This window comes from Channa argus, unplaced genomic scaffold, assembly GCF_033026475.1.
Source record: "Channa argus isolate prfri unplaced genomic scaffold, Channa argus male v1.0 Contig009, whole genome shotgun sequence".
Classification (NCBI taxonomy): domain Eukaryota; kingdom Metazoa; phylum Chordata; class Actinopteri; order Anabantiformes; family Channidae; genus Channa; species Channa argus.
The window spans coordinates 546,230-560,812 of record NW_027125228.1 but is presented as its reverse complement, the minus strand read 5'-3'; the positions used below and the strand labels follow the sequence as shown (position 1 = coordinate 560,812).

Here is a 14,583-nt window from a genome sequence, read left to right as displayed (position 1 = left end):
ACACATATGGCCAGGACCGTAACATGGTCTATTAGTAATGAAGCACGATGGTTGACAAACCAATCAAGTAGCAAAACAGCAATGAAAGAACAAAATTTGATGAAAATATAGAACAATTTCTATGAATAAATAGGCAGTAACACCAGCTTGTGCTGCCCGTAAACCCAAGCAAAGAAGCTTACAGCACGTGGTATTCCCAGGCGGTCTTCCTACCAAGTACTAACAAGGCCCGGCCCTATTTGGCTGCCGAGATCGGACGGGATCGGGCGCTTAGAGAGCAGTGTCGCCGTAAGCTGCATTTGACATCATCAACAGCTCTCAAAAACGCTGGAGAAGCAGAATGCATGACCCTTGCTAAGAAGAAGATAAATGTGGCAAAGTACAAAGTACTATAACTGTACTGGTCTGTTACGCCTCTGTCTAGGGGGTCAGGGTGCAACATACAAAGATAAATTAGCATGTTCCCTCTCCGATCCCCAAACCAAAATCCAGGATCGAGATGTTCCAACAGAATGATATTTATTTTAAACGAAAGAAAGTGTCAAACAAAACATGACACTACAACTCAGGGCGAACCAAGGCCAACATAATAAACAAAATAAGCCATTTCCCACAGAAAGTGCTAGCTAGCCTGATAGAAATAAACAAACCAAAAGACAGTCGCTAACCCTAACTCCCTAATGTGAAAACAAGAGAAAACAATCAAAAGAAAATGGCTGTTCACCCCTACAGATTTAATACTATTTACAAAATACACAATTTATAAACAAAACCACGGCACAAAACCTAACAATTCAAAAATGCTAAATAAGGTTTGGAAACCAAGAACAGCAAACAGGTGCTGCTGCCAGAAAGTGCCTCGCTAGCTGTTGGGAACCGTACTTTTAAAACTCCAGGAAGTGTAGGATGGACCAATCAGCTTCCTGTACTTCCCCCAAATCCGGCCAATCAGGCAGGGCACCTATAAGAACAACAAAATAAAAACAACACATATGGCCAGGACCGTAACATGGTCTACTAGTAATGAAGCAAGATGGTTGACAAACCAATAAAGTAGCAAAACAGAAATGAAAGAACAAAATTTGATGAAAATATAGAACAATTTCTATGAATAAATAGGCAGTAACACCAGCTTGTGCTGGCCGTAAACCCAAGCAAAAAAGCTTACAGCACCTGGTATTCCCAGGCGGTCTTCCTACCAAGTACTAACCAGGCCCGGCTCTATTTGGCTGCCGAGATCTGACGAGATCGGGCGCTTAGAGAGCGGTGTGGCCATAAGCTGCATTTGACATCATCAACAGCTCTTAAAAACGCTGGAGAAGCAGAATGCATGACACTTGCTAAGAAGAAGATAAATGTGGCAAAGTACAATGTACTATAACTGTACTGGTCTGTTACGCCCCTGTCTAGGGGGTCAGGGTGCAACATACAAAGATAAATTAGCATGTTCCCTCTCCGATCCCCAAACCAAAATCCAGGATCGAGATGTTCCAACAGAATGATATTTATTTTAAACGAAAGAAAGTGTCAAACAAAACATGACACTACAACTCAGGGCGAACCAAGGCCAACATAATAAACAAAATAAGCCATTTCCCACAGAAAGTGCTAGCTAGCCTGATAGAAATAAACAAACCAAAAGACAGTCGCTAACCCTAACTCCCTAATGTGAAAACAAGAGAAAACAATCAAAAGAAAAATGGCAGTCCACCCCTACAGATTTAATACTATTTACAAAATATACAATTTATAAACAAAACCACGGCACAAAACCTAACAATTCAAAAATGCTAAATAAGGTTTGGAAACCAAGAACAGCAAACAGGTGCTGATGCCAGAAAGAGCCTCGCTAGCTGTTGGGAACCGTACTTTTAAAACTCCAGGAAGTGTAGGATGGACCAATCAGCTTCCTGTACTGCCCCCCAATCCGGCCAATCAGGCAGGGCACCTATAAGAACAAGAAAATAAAAACAACACATATGGCCAGGACCGTAACATGGTCTACTAGTAATGAAGCACGATGGTCGGCAAACCAATAAAGTAGCAAAACAGCAATTAAAGAACAAAATTTGATGAAAATATAGAACAATTTCTATGAATAAATAGGCAGTAACACCAGCTTGTGCTGCCCGTAAACCCAAGCAAAAAAGCTTACAGCACCTGGTATTCCCAGGCGGTCTTCCTACCAAGTACTAACCAGGCCCGGCTCTATTTGGCTGCCGAGATCGGACGAGATCGGGCGTTTAGAGAGCGGTGTGGCCGTAAGCTGCATTTGATATCATCAACAGCTCTTAAAAACGCTGGAGAAGCAGAATGCATGACACTTGCTAAGAAGAAGATAAATGTGGCAAAGTACAAAGTACTATAACTGTACTGGTCTGTTACGCCCCTGTCTAGGGGGTCAGGGTGCAACATACAAAGATAAATTAGCATGTTCCCTCTCCGATCCCCAAACCAAAATCCAGGATCGAGATGTTCCAACAGAATGATATTTATTTTAAACGAAAGAAAGTGTCAAACAAAACATGACACTACAACTCAGGGCGAACCAAGGCCAACATAATAAACAAAATAAGCAATTTCCCACAGAAAGTGCTAGCTAGCCTGATAGAAAGAAACAAACCAAAAGACAGTCGCTAACCCTAACTCCCTAATGTGAAAACAAGAGAAAACAATCAAAAGAAAAATGGCAGTCCACCCCTACAGATTTAATACTATTTACAAAATATACAATTTATAAACAAAACCACGGCACAAAACCTAACAATTCAAAAATGCTAAATAAGGTTTGGAAACCAAGAACAGCAAACAGGTGCTGATGCCAGAAAGAGCCTCGCTAGCTGTTGGGAACCGTACTTTTAAAACTCCAGGAAGTGTAGGATGGACCAATCAGCTTCCTGTACTGCCCCCCAATCCGGCCAATCAGGCAGGGCACCTATAAGAACAAGAAAATAAAAACAACACATATGGCCAGGACCGTAACATGGTCTACTAGTAATGAAGCACGATGGTCGGCAAACCAATAAAGTAGCAAAACAGCAATGAAAGAACAAAATTTGATGAAAATATAGAACAATTTCTACGAATAAATAGGCAGTAACACCAGCTTGTGCTGCCCGTAAACCCAAGCAAAAAAGCTTACAGCACCTGGTATTCCCAGGCGGTCTTCCTACCAAGTACTAACCAGGCCCGGCTCTATTTGGCTGCCGAGATCGGACGAGATCGGGCGTTTAGAGAGCGGTGTGGCCGTAAGCTGCATTTGATATCATCAACAGCTCTTAAAAACGCTGGAGAAGCAGAATGCATGACACTTGCTAAGAAGAAGATAAATGTGGCAAAGTACAAAGTACTATAACTGTACTGGTCTGTTACGCCCCTGTCTAGGGGGTCAGGGTGCAACATACAAAGATAAATTAGCATGTTCCCTCTCCGATCCCCAAACCAAAATCCAGGATCGAGATGTTCCAACAGAATGATATTTATTTTAAACGAAAGAAAGTGTCAAACAAAACATGACACTACAACTCAGGGCGAACCAAGGCCAACATAATAAACAAAATAAGCAATTTCCCACAGAAAGTGCTAGCTAGCCTGATAGAAAGAAACAAACCAAAAGACAGTCGCTAACCCTAACTCCCTAATGTGAAAACAGTTCAAAGAAAATGGCAGTTCACCCCTACAGATTTAATACTATTTACAAAATATACAATTTATAAACAAAACCACGGCACAAAACCTAACGATTCAAAAATGCTAAATAAGATTTGGAAACCAAGAACAGCAAACAGGTGCTGCTGCCAGAAAGAGCCTCGCTAGCTGTTGGGAACCGTACTTTTAAAACTCCAGGAAGTGTAGGATGGACCAATCAGCTTCCTGTACTTCCCCCAAATCCGGCCAATCAGGCAGGGCACCTATAAGAACAAGAAAATAAAAACAACACATATGGCCAGGACCGTAACATGGTCTACTAGTAATGAAGCACGATGGTTGACAAACCAATAAAGTAGCAAAACAGCAATGAAAGAACAAAATTTGATGAAAATATAGAACAATTTCTATGAATAAATAGGCAGTAACACCAGCTTGAGCTGCCCGTAAACCCAAGCAAAAAAAGCTTACAGCACCTGGTATTCCCAGGCGGTCTTCCTACCAAGTACTAACCAGGCCCGGCCCTATTTGGCTGCCGAGATCGGACGAGATCGGGCGCTTAGAGAGCGGTGTGGCCGTAACATGCATTTGACATCATCAACAGCTCTTAAAAACGCTAGAGAAGCAGAATGCATGACACTTGCTAAGAAGAAGATAAATGTGGCAAAGTACAAAGTACTATAACTGTACTGGTCTGTTACGCCCCTGTCTAGGGGGTCAGGGTGAAACATACAAAGATAAATTTGCATGTTCCCTCTCCGATCCTCAAACCAAAATCCAGGATTGAGATGTTCCAACAGAATGATATTTATTTTAAACGAAAGAAAGTGTCAAACAAAACATGATACTACAACTCAGGGCGAACCAAGGCCAACATAATAAACAAAATAAGCCATTTCCCACAGAAAGTGCTAGCTAGCCTGATAGAAATAAACAAACCAAAAGATAGTCGCTAACCCTAACTCCCTAATGTGAAAACAAGAGAAAACAATCAAAAGAAAATGGCAGTCCACCCCTACAGATTTAATACTATTTACAAAATATACAATTTATAAACAAAACCACGGCACAAAACCTAACAATTCAAAAATGCTAAATAAGATTTGGAAACCAAGAACAGCAAACAGTTGCTGCTGCCAGAAAGAGCCTCGCTAGCTGTTGGGAACCGTACTTTTAAAACTCCAGGAAGTGTAGGATGGACCAATCAGCTTCCTGTACTTCCCCCAAATCCGGCCAATCAGGCAGGGCACCTATAAGAACAAGAAAATAAAAACAACACATATGGCCAGGACCGTAACATGGTCTACTAGTAATGAAGCACGATGGTTGACAAACCAATAAAGTAGCAAAACAGCAAAGAAAGAACAAAATTTGATGAAAATATAGAACAATTTCTATGAATAAATAGCCAGTAACACCAGCTTGAGCTGCCCGTAAACCCAAGCAAAAAAGCTTACAGCACCTGGTATTCCCAGGCGGTCTTCCTACCAAGTACTAACCAGGCCCGGCCCTATTTGGCTGCCGAGATCAGACGAGATCGGGCGCTTAGAGAGCGGTGTGGCCGTAACATGCATTTGACATCATCAACAGCTCTTAAAAACGCTAGAGAAGCAGAATGCATGACACTTGCTAAGAAGAAGATAAATGTGGCAAAGTACAAACTACTATAACTGTACTGGTCTGTTACGCCCCTTTCTAGGGGGTCAGGGTGCAACATACAAAGATAAATTAGCATGTTCCCTCTCCGATCCCCAAACCAAAATCCAGGATCGAGATGTTCCAACAGAATGATATTTATTTTAAACGAAAGAAAGTGTCAAACAAAACATGACACTACAACTCAGGGCGAACCAAGGCCAACATAATAAACAAAATAAGCCATTTCCCACAGAAAGTGCTAGCTAGCCTGATAGAAAAAAACAAACCAAAAGACAGTCGCTAACCCTAACTCCCTAATGTGAAAACAGTCCAAAGAAAATGGCAGTTCACCCCTACAGATTTAATACTATTTACAAAATATACAATTTATAAACAAAACCACGGCACAAAACCTAACAATGCAAAAATGCTAAATAAGATTTGGAAACCAAGAACAGCAAACAGGTGCTGCTGCCAGAAAGAGCCTCGCTAGCTGTTGGGAACCGTACATTTAAAACTCCAGGAAGTGTAGGATGGACCAATCAGCATCCTGTACTTCCCCCAAATCCGGCCAATCAGGCAGGGCACCTATAAGAACAAGAAAATAAAAACAACACATATGGCCAGGACCGTAACATGGTCTACTAGTAATGAAGCACGATGGTTGGCAAACCAATAAAGTAGCAAAACAGCAATGAAAGAACAAAATTTGATGAAAATATAGAACAATTTCTATGAATAAATAGGCAGTAACACCAGCTTGAGCTGCCCGTAAACCCAAGCAAAAAAGCTTACAGCACCTAGTATTCCCAGGCGGTCTTCCTACCAAGTACTAACCAGGCCCGGCCCTATTTGGCTGCCGAGATCGGACGAGATCGGGCGCTTAGAGAGCGGTGTGGCCGTAACATGCATTTGACATCATCAACAGCTCTTAAAAACGCTAGAGAAGCAGAATGCATGACACTTGCTAAGAAGAAGATAAATGTGGCAAAGTACAAAGTACTATAACTGTACTGGTCTGTTACGCCCCTGTCTAGGGGGTCAGGGTGAAACATACAAAGATAAATTTGCATGTTCCCTCTCCGATCCCCAAACCAAAATCCAGGATTGAGATGTTCCAACAGAATGATATTTATTTTAAACGAAAGAAAGTGTCAAACAAAACATGACACTACAACTCAGGGCGAACCAAGGCCAACATAATAAACAAAATAAGCCATTTCCCACAGAAAGTGCTAGCTAGCCTGATAGAAATAAACAAACCAAAAGATAGTCGCTAACCCTAACTCCCTAATGTGAAAACAGTCCAAAGAAAATGGCAGTTCACCCCTACAGATTTAATACTATTTACAAAATATACAATTTATAAACAAAACCACGGCACAAAACCTAACAATTCAAAAATGCTAAATAAGATTTGGAAACCAAGAACAGCAAACAGGTGCTGCTGCCAGAAAGAGCCTCGCTAGCTGTTGGGAACCGTACATTTAAAACTCCAGGAAGTGTAGGATGGACCAATCAGCTTCCTGTACTTCCCCCAAATCCGGCCAATCAGGCACGGCACCTATAAGAACAAGAAAATAAAAACAACACATATGGCCAGGACCGTAACATGGTCTACTAGTAATGAAGCACGATGGTTGACAAACCAATAAAGTAGCAAAACAGCAATGAAAGAACAAAATTTGATGAAAATATAGAACAATTTCTATGAATAAATAGGCAGTAACACCAGCTTGTGCTGCCCGTAAACCCAAGCAAAGAAGCTTACAGCACCTGGTATTCCCAGGCGGTCTTCCTACCAAGTACTAACAAGGCCCGGCCCTATTTGGCTGCCGAGATCGGACGGGATCGGGCGCTTAGAGAGCAGTGTGGCCATAAGCTGCATTTGACATCATCAACAGCTCTCAAAAACGCTGGAGAAGCAGAATGCATGACACTTGCTAAGAAGAAGATAAATGTGGCAAAGTACAAAGCACTATAACTGTACTGGTCTGTTACGCCCCTGTCTAGGGGGTCAGGGTGCAACATACAAAGATAAATTAGCATGTTCCCTCTCCGATCCCCAAACCAAAATCCAGGATCGAGATGTTCCAACAGAATGATATCTATTTTAAACGAAAGAAAGTGTCAAACAAAACATGACACTACAACTCAGGGCGAACCAAGGCCAACATAATAAACAAAATAAACCATTTCCCACAGAAAGTGCTAGCTAGCCTGATAGAAATAAACAAACCAAAAGACAGTCGCTAACCCTAACTCCCTAATGTGAAAACAAGAGAAAACAATCAAAAGAAAATGGCAGTCCACCCCTACAGATTTAATACTATTTACAAAATATACAATTTATAAACAAAACCACGGCACAAAACCTAACAATTCAAAAATGCTAAATAAGGTTTGGAAAGCAAGAACAGCAAACAGGTGCTGATGCCAGAAAGAGCCTCGCTAGCTGTTGGGAACCGTACTTTTAAAACTCCAGGAAGTGTAGGATGGACCACTCAGCTTCCGGTACTGCCCCCCAATCCGGCCAATCAGGCAGGGCACCTATAAGAACAAGAAAATAAAAACAACACATATGGCCAGGACCGTAACATGGTCTATTAGTAATGAAGCACGATGGTTGACAAACCAATAAAGTAGCAAAACAGCAATGAAAGAACAAAATTTGATGAAAATATAGAACAATTTCTATGAATAAATAGGCAGTAACACCAGCTTGTGCTGCCCGTAAACCCAAGCAAAAAAGCTTACAGCACCTGGTATTCCCAGGCGGTCTTCCTACCAAGTACTAACCAGGCCCGGCTCTATTTGGCTGCCGAGATCGGACGAGATCGGGCGCTTAGAGAGCGGTGTGGCCGTAAGCTGCATTTGACATCATCAACAGCTCTTAAAAACGCTGGAGAAGCAGAATGCATGACACTTGCTAAGAAGAAGATAAATGTGGCAAAGTACAAAGTACTATAACTGTACTGGTCTGTTACGCCCCTGTCTAGGGGGTCAGGGTGCCACATACAAAGATAAATTAGCATGTTCCCTCTCCGATCCCCAAACCAAAATCCAGGATCGAGATGTTCCAACAGAATGATATTTATTTTAAACGAAAGAAACTGTCAAACAAAACATGACACTACAACTCAGGGCGAACCAAGGCCAACATAATAAACAAAATAAGCCATTTCCCACAGAAAGTGCTAGCTAGCCTGATAGAAATAAACAAACCAAAAGACAGTCGCTAACCCTAACTCCCTAATGTGAAAACAGTCCAAAGAAAATGGCAGTTCACCCCTACAGATTTAATACTATTTACAAAATATACAATTTATAAACAAAACCACGGCACAAAACCTAACAATTCAAAAATGCTAAATAAGGTTTGGAAACCAAGAACAGCAAACAGGTGCTGATGCCAGAAAGAGCCTCGCTAGCTGTTGGGAACCGTACTTTTAAAACTCCAGGAAGTGTAGGATGGACCAATCAGCTTCCTGTACTGCCCCCCAATCCGGCCAATCAGGCAGGGCACCTATAAGAACAAGAAAATAAAAACAACACATATGGCCAGGACCGTAACATGGTCTATTAGTAATGAAGCACGATGGTTGACAAACCAATCAAGTAGCAAAACAGCAATGAAAGAACAAAATTTGATGAAAATATAGAACAATTTCTATGAATAAATAGGCAGTAACACCAGCTTGTGCTGCCCGTAAACCCAAGCAAAGAAGCTTACAGCACGTGGTATTCCCAGGCGGTCTTCCTACCAAGTACTAACAAGGCCCGGCCCTATTTGGCTGCCGAGATCGGACGGGATCGGGCGCTTAGAGAGCAGTGTGGCCGTAAGCTGCATTTGACATCATCAACAGCTCTCAAAAACGCTGGAGAAGCAGAATGCATGACCCTTGCTAAGAAGAAGATAAATGTGGCAAAGTACAAAGTACTATAACTGTACTGGTCTGTTACGCCTCTGTCTAGGGGGTCAGGGTGCAACATACAAAGATAAATTAGCATGTTCCCTCTCCGATCCCCAAACCAAAATCCAGGATCGAGATGTTCCAACAGAATGATATTTATTTTAAACGAAAGAAAGTGTCAAACAAAACATGACACTACAACTCAGGGCGAACCAAGGCCAACATAATAAACAAAATAAGCCATTTCCCACAGAAAGTGCTAGCTAGCCTGATAGAAATAAACAAACCAAAAGACAGTCGCTAACCCTAACTCCCTAATGTGAAAACAAGAGAAAACAATCAAAAGAAAATGGCTGTTCACCCCTACAGATTTAATACTATTTACAAAATACACAATTTATAAACAAAACCACGGCACAAAACCTAACAATTCAAAAATGCTAAATAAGGTTTGGAAACCAAGAACAGCAAACAGGTGCTGCTGCCAGAAAGTGCCTCGCTAGCTGTTGGGAACCGTACTTTTAAAACTCCAGGAAGTGTAGGATGGACCAATCAGCTTCCTGTACTTCCCCCAAATCCGGCCAATCAGGCAGGGCACCTATAAGAACAACAAAATAAAAACAACACATATGGCCAGGACCGTAACATGGTCTACTAGTAATGAAGCAAGATGGTTGACAAACCAATAAAGTAGCAAAACAGAAATGAAAGAACAAAATTTGATGAAAATATAGAACAATTTCTATGAATAAATAGGCAGTAACACCAGCTTGTGCTGGCCGTAAACCCAAGCAAAAAAGCTTACAGCACCTGGTATTCCCAGGCGGTCTTCCTACCAAGTACTAACCAGGCCCGGCTCTATTTGGCTGCCGAGATCTGACGAGATCGGGCGCTTAGAGAGCGGTGTGGCCATAAGCTGCATTTGACATCATCAACAGCTCTTAAAAACGCTGGAGAAGCAGAATGCATGACACTTGCTAAGAAGAAGATAAATGTGGCAAAGTACAAAGTACTATAACTGTACTGGTCTGTTACGCCCCTGTCTAGGGGGTCAGGGTGCAACATACAAAGATAAATTAGCATGTTCCCTCTCCGATCCCCAAACCAAAATCCAGGATCGAGATGTTCCAACAGAATGATATTTATTTTAAACGAAAGAAAGTGTCAAACAAAACATGACACTACAACTCAGGGCGAACCAAGGCCAACATAATAAACAAAATAAGCCATTTCCCACAGAAAGTGCTAGCTAGCCTGATAGAAATAAACAAACCAAAAGACAGTCGCTAACCCTAACTCCCTAATGTGAAAACAGTCCAAAGAAAATGGTAGTTCACCCCTACAGATTTAATACTATTTACAAAATATACAATTTATAAACAAAACCACGGCACAAAACCTAACAATTCAGAAATACTAAATAAGGTTTGGAAACCAAGAACAGCAAACAGGTGCTGATGCCAGAAAGAGCCTCGCTAGCTGTTGGGAACCGTACTTTTAAAACTCCAGGAAGTGTAGGATGGACCACTCAGCTTCCGGTACTGCCCCCCAATCCGGCCAATCAGGCAGGGCACCTATAAGAACAAGAAAATAAAAACAACACATATGGCCAGGACCGTAACATGGTCTACTAGTAATGAAGCACGATGGTTGGCAAACCAATAAAGTAGCAAAACAGCAATGAAAGAACAAAATTTGATGAAAATATAGAACAATTTCTACGAATAAATAGGCAGTAACACCAGCTTGTGCTGCCCGTAAACCCAAGCAAAAAAGCTTACAGCACCTGGTATTCCCAGGCGGTCTTCCTACCAAGTACTAACCAGGCCCGGCTCTATTTGGCTGCCGAGATCGGACGAGATCGGGCGCTTAGAGAGCGGTGTGGCCGTAAGCTGCATTTGACATCATCAACAGCTCTTAAAAACGCTGGAGAAGCAGAATGCATGACACTTGCTAAGAAGAAGATAAATGTGGCAAAGTACAAAGTACTATAACTGTACTGGTCTGTTACGCCCCTGTCTAGGGGGTCAGGGTGCCACATACAAAGATAAATTAGCATGTTCCCTCTCCGATCCCCAAACCAAAATCCAGGATCGAGATGTTCCAACAGAATGATATTTATTTTAAACGAAAGAAAGTGTCAAACAAAACATGACACTACAACTCAGGGCGAACCAAGGCCAACATAATAAACAAAATAAGCCATTTCCCACAGAGAGTGCTAGCTAGCCTGATAGAAATAAACAAACCAAAAGACAGTCGCTAACCCTAACTCCCTAATGTGAAAACAGTCCAAAGAAAATGGCAGTTCACCCCTACAGATTTAATACTATTTACAAAATATACAATTTATAAACAAAACCACGGCACAAAACCTAACAATTCAAAAATGCTAAATAAGGTTTGGAAACCAAGAACAGCAAACAGGTGCTGATGCCAGAAAGAGCCTCGCTAGCTTTTGGGAACCGTACTTTTAAAACTCCAGGAAGTGTAGGATGGACCAATCAACTTCCTGTACTGCCCCCCAATCCGGCCAATCAGGCAGGGCACCTATAAGAACAAGAAAATAAAAACAACACATATGGCCAGGACCGTAACATGGTCTACTAGTAATGAAGCACGATGGTTGGCAAACCAATAAAGTAGCAAAACAGCAATGAAAGAACAAAATTTGATGAAAATATAGAACAATTTCTACGAATAAATAGGCAGTAACACCAGCTTGTGCTGCCCGTAAACCCAAGCAAAAAAGCTTACAGCACCTGGTATTCCCAGGCGGTCTTCCTACCAAGTACTAACCAGGCCCGGCTCTATTTGGCTGCCGAGATCGGACGAGATCGGGCACTTAGAGAGCGGTGTGGCCGTAAGCTGCATTTGACATCATCAACAGCTCTTAAAAACGCTAGAGAAGCAGAATGCATGACTCTTGCTAAGAATAAGATAAATGTGGCAAAGTACAAAGTACTATAACTGTACTGGTCTGTTACGCCCCTGTCTAGGGGATCAGGGTGAAACATACAAAGATAAATTTGCATGTTCCCTCTCCGATCCCCAAACCAAAATCCAGGATTGAGATGTTCCAACAGAATGATATTTATTTTAAACGAAAGAAAGTGTCAAACAAAACATGACACTACAACTCAGGGCGAACCAAGGCCAACATAATAAACAAAATAAGCCATTTCCCACAGAAAGTGCTAGCTAGCCTGATAGAAAGAAACAAACCAAAAGACAGTCGCTAACCCTAACTCCCTAATGTGAAAACAAGAGAAAACAATCAAAAGAAAAATGGCAGTCCACCCCTACAGATTTAATACTATTTACAAAATATACAATTTATAAACAAAACCACGGCACAAAACCTAACAATTCAAAAATGCTAAATAAGGTTTGGAAACCAAGAACAGCAAACAGGTGCTGATGCCAGAAAGAGCCTCGCTAGCTGTTGGGAACCGTACTTTTAAAACTCCAGGAAGTGTAGGATGGACCAATCAGCTTCCTGTACTGCCCCCCAATCCGGCCAATCAGGCAGGGCACCTATAAGAACAAGAAAATAAAAACAACACATATGGCCAGGACCGTAACATGGTCTACTAGTAATGAAGCACGATGGTCGGCAAACCAATAAAGTAGCAAAACAGCAATTAAAGAACAAAATTTGATGAAAATATAGAACAATTTCTATGAATAAATAGGCAGTAACACCAGCTTGTGCTGCCCGTAAACCCAAGCAAAAAAGCTTACAGCACCTGGTATTCCCAGGCGGTCTTCCTACCAAGTACTAACCAGGCCCGGCTCTATTTGGCTGCCGAGATCGGACGAGATCGGGCGTTTAGAAAGCGGTGTGGCCGTAAGCTGCATTTGATATCATCAACAGCTCTTAAAAACGCTGGAGAAGCAGAATGCATGACACTTGCTAAGAAGAAGATAAATGTGGCAAAGTACAAAGTACTATAACTGTACTGGTCTGTTACGCCCCTGTCTAGGGGGTCAGGGTGCAACATACAAAGATAAATTAGCATGTTCCCTCTCCGATCCCCAAACCAAAATCCAGGATCGAGATGTTCCAACAGAATGATATTTATTTTAAACGAAAGAAAGTGTCAAACAAAACATGACACTACAACTCAGGGCGAACCAAGGCCAACATAATAAACAAAATAAGCAATTTCCCACAGAAAGTGCTAGCTAGCCTGATAGAAAGAAACAAACCAAAAGACAGTCGCTAACCCTAACTCCCTAATGTGAAAACAAGAGAAAACAATCAAAAGAAAAATGGCAGTCCACCCCTACAGATTTAATACTATTTACAAAATATACAATTTATAAACAAAACCACGGCACAAAACCTAACAATTCAAAAATGCTAAATAAGGTTTGGAAACCAAGAACAGCAAACAGGTGCTGATGCCAGAAAGAGCCTCGCTAGCTGTTGGGAACCGTACTTTTAAAACTCCAGGAAGTGTAGGATGGACCAATCAGCTTCCTGTACTGCCCCCCAATCCGGCCAATCAGGCAGGGCACCTATAAGAACAAGAAAATAAAAACAACACATATGGCCAGGACCGTAACATGGTCTACTAGTAATGAAGCACGATGGTCGGCAAACCAATAAAGTAGCAAAACAGCAATGAAAGAACAAAATTTGATGAAAATATAGAACAATTTCTACGAATAAATAGGCAGTAACACCAGCTTGTGCTGCCCGTAAACCCAAGCAAAAAAGCTTACAGCACCTGGTATTCCCAGGCGGTCTTCCTACCAAGTACTAACCAGGCCCGGCTCTATTTGGCTGCCGAGATCGGACGAGATCGGGCGTTTAGAGAGCGGTGTGGCCGTAAGCTGCATTTGATATCATCAACAGCTCTTAAAAACGCTGGAGAAGCAGAATGCATGACACTTGCTAAGAAGAAGATAAATGTGGCAAAGTACAAAGTACTATAACTGTACTGGTCTGTTACGCCCCTGTCTAGGGGGTCAGGGTGCAACATACAAAGATAAATTAGCATGTTCCCTCTCCGATCCCCAAACCAAAATCCAGGATCGAGATGTTCCAACAGAATGATATTTATTTTAAACGAAAGAAAGTGTCAAACAAAACATGACACTACAACTCAGGGCGAACCAAGGCCAACATAATAAACAAAATAAGCAATTTCCCACAGAAAGTGCTAGCTAGCCTGATAGAAAGAAACAAACCAAAAGACAGTCGCTAACCCTAACTCCCTAATGTGAAAACAGTTCAAAGAAAATGGCAGTTCACCCCTACAGATTTAATACTATTTACAAAATATACAATTTATAAACAAAACCACGGCACAAAACCTAACGATTCAAAAATGCTAAATAAGATTTGGAAACCAAGAACAGCAAACAGGTGCTG

The 14,583-nt window shown here is 41.6% G+C and overlaps 15 pseudogenes; all 15 read right to left on the bottom strand.

Annotated features, from left to right (window-relative positions):
• Positions 1-175: 175 nt before the first annotated feature.
• On the bottom strand, positions 176-294 carry LOC137110939 (5S ribosomal RNA; annotated as a pseudogene).
• An 867-nt stretch (positions 295-1,161) lies between these two features.
• LOC137110053 (5S ribosomal RNA) lies at positions 1,162-1,280 on the bottom strand (annotated as a pseudogene).
• An 868-nt stretch (positions 1,281-2,148) lies between these two features.
• LOC137111352 (5S ribosomal RNA) lies at positions 2,149-2,267 on the bottom strand (annotated as a pseudogene).
• Positions 2,268-3,135: 868 nt separating this feature from the next.
• LOC137111351 (5S ribosomal RNA) lies at positions 3,136-3,254 on the bottom strand (annotated as a pseudogene).
• An 858-nt stretch (positions 3,255-4,112) lies between these two features.
• LOC137110460 (5S ribosomal RNA) lies at positions 4,113-4,231 on the bottom strand (annotated as a pseudogene).
• Positions 4,232-5,098: 867 nt separating this feature from the next.
• Positions 5,099-5,217, bottom strand: LOC137110624 (5S ribosomal RNA; annotated as a pseudogene).
• An 857-nt stretch (positions 5,218-6,074) lies between these two features.
• On the bottom strand, positions 6,075-6,193 carry LOC137110781 (5S ribosomal RNA; annotated as a pseudogene).
• An 857-nt stretch (positions 6,194-7,050) lies between these two features.
• On the bottom strand, positions 7,051-7,169 carry LOC137110670 (5S ribosomal RNA; annotated as a pseudogene).
• Positions 7,170-8,036: 867 nt separating this feature from the next.
• Positions 8,037-8,155, bottom strand: LOC137111000 (5S ribosomal RNA; annotated as a pseudogene).
• An 857-nt stretch (positions 8,156-9,012) lies between these two features.
• LOC137110871 (5S ribosomal RNA) lies at positions 9,013-9,131 on the bottom strand (annotated as a pseudogene).
• Positions 9,132-9,998: 867 nt separating this feature from the next.
• On the bottom strand, positions 9,999-10,117 carry LOC137110052 (5S ribosomal RNA; annotated as a pseudogene).
• An 857-nt stretch (positions 10,118-10,974) lies between these two features.
• On the bottom strand, positions 10,975-11,093 carry LOC137110999 (5S ribosomal RNA; annotated as a pseudogene).
• An 857-nt stretch (positions 11,094-11,950) lies between these two features.
• Positions 11,951-12,069, bottom strand: LOC137110103 (5S ribosomal RNA; annotated as a pseudogene).
• Positions 12,070-12,937: 868 nt separating this feature from the next.
• LOC137110133 (5S ribosomal RNA) lies at positions 12,938-13,056 on the bottom strand (annotated as a pseudogene).
• An 868-nt stretch (positions 13,057-13,924) lies between these two features.
• LOC137111350 (5S ribosomal RNA) lies at positions 13,925-14,043 on the bottom strand (annotated as a pseudogene).
• Between the last annotated feature and the right edge of the window lie 540 nt (positions 14,044-14,583).